Raw genomic sequence first — 6,768 nt, forward strand, 5'->3', positions numbered from 1 at the left:
CTCAAATTGGTGTGGCAGTAAATAGCTGTTTCAATTACTAGGCCCTCTTGAATAATCTGTCAAAAAATAACAAATTAATACAAGAGAGACCTTAGAGAGCAGTTGTTGCAATATACTCCATTTCCCGTTAAGGGAATGGCAAGAGTGAGGGTTGGGAGCATGGCTCGTGTTTAGTTAATGATACACAATAAATTGTTGCTCATTTTAAATGGGGTAAAATTCTGTCACAGATTTACCAATCCAGCTGTGTATCCTTGCTGGCCTCAATCTGATTGCTGATGTTGAAAGCACAACTATAACTACACAAAGGGAAACCCTTGACCACACAGATTTCCATGGCCTGAAGTACTAGCCCAGTTGCATAAGCACTAGTCCACAGCCCCCCCATAAAGTTATGGGTAGGTGGTTAGCCTCTCTCTTGATTTGGATAGGTGGTTAACCTCTCTTTCGCTCTGGCCTGGGAATGGTTGGGGGAACCCGCAATTGGACCGTGGAAGGGTTGGAGGGGCAGCCTTGTGGTGACCAAGGGTCTGGCCAGCGATTGAGCACTGTAGGAGGTCTCACAACACCAGGGTAAAGTCTTTAACCTGGTGTTGTGAGACTTCTTATGTGTTTATCCCAGTCCAGCGCCGGCATCTCCACATCATGATTACAATGGAGCTGGCCAGCAATTAGGAAGCTGACAGTTCGGGGCCACAGCACATGCCTTGAGGGTGGTAATGTTTGAAGCACTTGAATACTGTTGAAATATATAAAAATCCGAATGGTTTTGACATGGTTTAAGTTTAAGTTTATTTATTAATGTCACAAGTGGTCTTATATTGACACGCAATGAAGTTACTGTCCACGTGGAAAGGATGTTTCTTCTTGTGAGTGAATCCAGAATAAGGCAGCATTATCCAAAAATTACAGTCACCCTTATAGGACAGAAGCGATCTTGTGATGCATTGGTCAATGTCCTTGCCTCTGAATCTGAAGCTCTGGGTTCAAGTCTCAGCCCAGGATTTGATGGCCCAGAAAAGTGCATTCAATACATGGCCAAAACGGTTGGAGTATAGACTGCAAAATCCCTCCACCTCACTAATGGCAAGTGGTAAGAGCAGGTGAGACTCCTGGTCAACGATGTTTGATGCAGAATGTTGTCCCTCAAGCTATAAGCCTTTGGTGACAGTCTAATGATCTCGCTATAGAAACAGGTGAAAGCCTGCTTTGTACACCACTAGAAGAGAAGCAAATAACATAGCACAGAGAGGGGGTGTGAGACTTTGCTTCAGAAGGTGATGGAGGCAGGGGTAATTGGATATTTTTAAGGCAGTAGTCGATAGATTCTTGTTCGGCAAGGAAATCAAAGGTTGTCAGGGATAGATGGAAACGTGGAACTCGAAACACAGACAGATCTATCATGATTTTATTGAACGGCAGAATGGGCTTGAGGAGCAAAATGGCTTCCTTCTGCTCCTAGTTCATACGTTTGTATGTTAGGCCTCAAGAACTCCTTTAGCAAAGTCCTGCAATTAAGCTGATTGTTCTCCAATAATTACAGGCATCTTCTTTTCTGCTTGTCATATTTCCAGCCACTGGAATAATTTCCTCATTGATTAAAGTTTTATGAGTGGTCCTTGAGCACTGGGTCAAATGTTGCCTTGGTATCAAGAGAAACCACTCTGACTTCATCCACGGAGTTCAGCATTTTTGGCCACTTGTGAACTAAGGCTGTGATAACATTTGGAGTTGAGTGGCTCTGACAAAATCTAAACGGTGTGAGAAGGGTAATGGTGCATAGGTGCCCGTTGAAAGAACTCTTGACAGTCTCTATCACTTTTGCAGATGATTGAGCAAATAATGATGAGGTGGTAATTGGTTAGATTGGATTTGTCATGCTGACTGTGGGATCTTTAGAATTGAAAGGAATTGTTTGAGACCTTGATCATTGCCAAATATTTGAATTACTAGTTAGATTGGTCCTCATCAAACCACATATATGAAGGACTTCTGAAATGGCCTATGTCTTAGCCTTATACTAAGCTACAAATATTTGCCAGGCTACAATGTAAAGTTTATTTGATCTGTGAACAGACAACTAGCAATAATTGACCTTCACCTTATCAGGTTGTTGAAGGATAGGGGCAGCAGATAGAGGACAGGGGAGAACTGCTATCATGTTGGGATTGATGTTCCAGCTGGCCAAGAACCATCCAAGCATAATTCCATTGTTTACCTTCATTGGAACTGGATGTCATGGAGCAAGCTTGTATCTCCTGTGGTTTGCTCTCCGTAATCCTGACATAAGCTGAAATAGCAAAGGCAATCCTGAACCTTGGAATAAGATTGAACCTAATCAGCAATACAAGTACTTTGCTGTGAACATGGACTGTAGTAAACTGAAGAAAGATTGGCCAGACTTCTAAAGTGTGGAAGGCAGACCATCTTGTCCAGTTAGGCCATGGAATTTGGTGCAGAATAAGGCCTATATTACTGCTGTTAGCTGTGTATGAGTTTTTGTGCACGTAAAGGAATTGAATATAGTGTACTTAATTTGTGTGTATATATGAAATGTTGATGTGAATAGAAATGGAGTGCATTATCTAAATAAAAGAAAGAATCTGATATGTCAAGTAACAAATGTGATTGACTTTTGTCCCAGCCATCTTACTGGATGCTTTTGTAACAACAAGACTGATGCTGGGCAGATGATGTGAAAGTCTGGTATGTTGCAGAGTCTACAGTTTATTTTGAATATGTGTGAGCCCCTTCATTGCACTTCAAATGTCCTCTAAATCTTCCCAGTATAATCAAGCTAGAGTTTAATGTATGGTTGCACAAGAATGCAATAGCAGGTGTCACAACAGCTATCCAAGAACATTGGGGCAAATGTTTCTGTTCCACCCAACACAGGAATCATAACGGTGTGGACCATGAAAAGGTCCATTGACCTCAGGCAGAATTTCCCAGTTTCAGGGTGAATATGGCTGGAAAATCCTGCCCAATGTTTCTATTTGGCCCCCATTGCTTTCAGATTCACCTGTCCAGTGCGGCAATGATGTCACTTGCTTCAGGGAACTTTGAATTTGAGAAAATCCTTTCCACAGCATAATAGTGATGTCTAAAATGTTTTATTGTATCTTGGATATGAGCTGTCTGATGTTTACGATAGTTAAAATGTGGAGATGCTGGTGTTGAGCTGGGGTGAGTGCAGTTTGAAGTCACACCTGCTGAAGGAGCAATGCTCCAAAAGCTCATAATTCCAAATAAACCTGTTAGACTTTAACCTGGTGTTGTGAGAATTATTTCTGTTTATGATAGGCAGCAAAGTTGAATGTAATTTGAATACAATGTCTCCTGCTTTTTCATCAACTTGTCTCAGAAGGCAAGCCCAGTAGGATATTATGGCATAGGCTAGCTGTCAGCCCCAATCTGTCACATTCCTCTCCTGTCCCATTCTCTTGCTGCACTTCATTTGTGAATAATGCTTATATATAGTCGTCCTTCCTGAACTCCATTAATTGCTACTAATTAAGCTACTTTTGGATGTAGGAGGAATGCTTAATTTAATCTGTGATGGGCAAGATGCTCTGGTGCCAATGTGTACTGGTATATCCACCCAGATCTTCCCATCTCCAAAAGATTGGAAAGCCTGATACACTGATCTCCAGGGAAAATGCCTGGAAACTTGGAAATTTCAAAGAGCAAATTTTCTCCCCATAGGGACCCTCTGTAAAGATCTCCAACTTTGAGTTAGAGTTGGGGGTTTTGGACAATTCCATAGGATGTACCTTAACAAATAGTTAGGAAATGTTGGCCCGGGAGCTTTTGCAAAGTGGCAACCATCACAAGATTGTCAGTCTGCTTGAACTTTACCACACCTCAACACTGCTCTGCATTTTGTGCTGAGTTTCCCTGGTTTCTCCAGAAATATGGAGCACAACATTCCTCAGAGTATTCCATCACAGTGCTGTAACACTGGGGAAGTTAGGGCACACACCATTTTACAGCATTAGCTGCCCTATGGTAACTTTAAATATCCAGTGAATGGATGAGTGGATGAATGAGGGAGTGAGTCGGCTGAGTGGATAGGTGAGATTGTAGGTGGTAGAGTGGTAGGTGGTGGGTGGGTAGATGATAAGCTGCAATGTGAATGGAATGGTAGATAAATAGGATAGTAGGTGCGTAAGGTGATATGTATGTTGGGCTTAGGTGGATAGGGTGACAGATGATAGGAGACAAGGTAAGTGAGTTGGTAGGTGAGTAGAATGGCAGGTGAGTAAGGTGATTTGTGGGTAGTTTGGTAAGTGTGTTGGGTGGCAGGTGGGTGAGGTGACAGGTGGTTCGGAGTAGTTGGCTGTTGGATGAGTAATCAGATCAAATCACAGTGATCAGTGTGAATGACTGAGGGTGGGAGGGTGGGTCAGTTCTGGAGGCGACCAGGACTCAGATTAGGTTTTATCTGTCTCACATTTCTAAGGTAATTAATTACTTGGGTAACTACTTTTGAACAATCCAGAGGCGCTGATTCCAACTCAGAGTCAAAGACATTCACTAAGGATCCCAGAGGGCAGTGGAATTTCCTATTCATTGAATCCCTACAGTGCAGAAGAAAGCTATTCAACCCATCAAGCCTGCACCGACAACAATCTCACCCAGGCCCCATTCCCGTAACCCAGCGTATTTAATCTGCTAATCACCCCTGACGTTAAGGGGCAATTTAGCATTTCCAATCCACCGAATCCATGCATCTTTGGGCTGTGGGAGGAAGCTGGAGCACCCAGAGGAAGCCCAGGCAGACATGGGGGGAATGTGCAAATGCTCCAAAACCAGAATTGAACCCCAGTGCGCTGGCACTGTGAGGCAGCAATGCTAACCACTATGCCACCGTACCACCCATGTTGCATGTTCAAAATTCTCATGGAGGTCAGAACCTTGGGATTCTTGCAGGGTCTGGGTGTTTGATCAAAATATCCTAGTTTAACTTCTGGGTAACCAAAGATCTGACCCCCTAATCACGCACACTGACCTCCTGACCCACCCGACTATCCTCCCTCTCGACTGCATAGTTATGGCCAAACCACACCCTCCTGACCAGACTTGACTAGCCCCCAACCTGTAAAACAGTACCAACATATTCTTGAGCACTTAGCACATGTCCAAATTCATTTGCAAAGCTTTGTCTTGATGCAGGTGTCTAGATTAGTTAACTGTGGATTGTAATGATGCTGCATTGTAGTCTGTGGTCAAGAAACTCTCCCCAATCACAATAAGGAAATTCCAACCTAACCTTACCATCCCTGTCCCACCCGTCACCCCACCCACACTATACTTTACTGATCTGCCACCCGAACCGCTTACCTCACCCACATACCCACGCCTACCCATTCACTTATTCATTCACTCAGCCCTTCCTCCATTCACTATTCACTTACATCCCCATTGGAGGGTTAAACTCATAACATGGCAGCTAGTGCCATAAGAAGGGTGTGTGCCTGTTGTCTCCCTCTATGCTACAGTTTCCTGATAGCTGTCCATTTTCACAATTCTGCAAGATATCTTTGAGGAAGATTTTGGCCATTGTCTTAAGAATGGTATATAAATGTCAGTGTCTTTAACTATAGTTAGTATATAAGGTATTTGTATATTTATATAGGTGCTTAAGTGTAACCTTAGGTTATTAGGGTCGGACAGAGAGAGGACATGTCTCCACTTCTTCAGACTCTGCCACTTTCCTTTCGACTCACGTCCAACCCTTGTTGTCCCCGTGATGCCTTGCTCTTATATTTTGGCTGGTTGTCTTCTTGTCTCCTGGGCCTTTTCCTTTCTTTAAACTATGTTATTAGTCCCGTTAGTTTTTCTTGTGTGGGTTAATGAATGGAGGGGTACCTTCATGTGGGAGATAGAAAGGTGGGGGTCATGCAGGTGGGGGGAAGAGAAAAACAGAGTGATGGTCTGGTTCTGCCATATTTTAGGTGATTTGGGGGAGGGAACTGATCAGTTGAGAGTTGGGGTGGATGTCAAGGTGGTGTATGTGTTGGAGAGTTCTCTTTGGAGGGGACAGTTTTCTGGCTGGGGAGGTTTTGTGTCTGTTGTTGAGTCAGATTGCTTTTTTGGGGGGTGGGGGATAGCAGGTGGGCTACTGGGGGGAGGTTACGAGGTGGGGGGAGGTTACGAAGTGAGGGGGAAAATGTCCTGGGGTGTTGGTGAGTAGGTTGTGGGTTGAAGGATGGTTCTTGTCTTTCTATGTCTTGGCACTTTTGTCTCCCCTGTGTGTCTGTTAGGTTTTAGTGGAGTGGGGCTGCTCCCGGAGCTGGTGGGATGGGGTGACTTTTTATTTGCGGGTGTTTTATGTTGTGGATTCTTGGGCCAATGGAGGAGAAAACAGCGAGTGTGGGAACAAAGTTATAGGATAAAGAATACTTGCTGGGTAGTGATGGCAAATCTACAAATACCTGAAAAACTCCCTAATGAACAGAAAGAGAACCATTTATCGAGTAAATGAGTAAGACAACTCATGGTTGTTAGGCACTGTGGTAGCTAAGCCCAATTCTGGCCAGCAAATAGATTGCAGAATGCAAGAATCATTCATTTTGCATCCCATATTGTATCTGTACTACTGATATGTCTCACTTACTGTCATAATCCTGCCAAGGGAATCAGATGGTCTTTTTAATGTCCATTGGAATTTTCAGTAAAACTTACCAGCGTTAAGCTAAAGACTTTCAAGAGTCACACGACAGCAGTGATAAGCAACCTTGGCTAGTGAGTGGATCACATGAGTGC

General features: G+C 43.6%; 1 pseudogene; it reads left to right on the plus strand.

Annotated features, from left to right (window-relative positions):
- Nucleotides 1-2,159: 2,159 nt before the first annotated feature.
- Nucleotides 2,160-2,408, plus strand: LOC145352256 (cytochrome c oxidase subunit FA4 pseudogene; annotated as a pseudogene).
- Nucleotides 2,409-6,768: the final 4,360 nt, after the last annotated feature.

This window comes from Carcharhinus amblyrhynchos, chromosome 14 (assembly GCF_965287045.1).
Source record: "Carcharhinus amblyrhynchos chromosome 14, sCarAmb.v2.hapA, whole genome shotgun sequence".
NCBI lineage: Eukaryota > Metazoa > Chordata > Chondrichthyes > Carcharhiniformes > Carcharhinidae > Carcharhinus > Carcharhinus amblyrhynchos.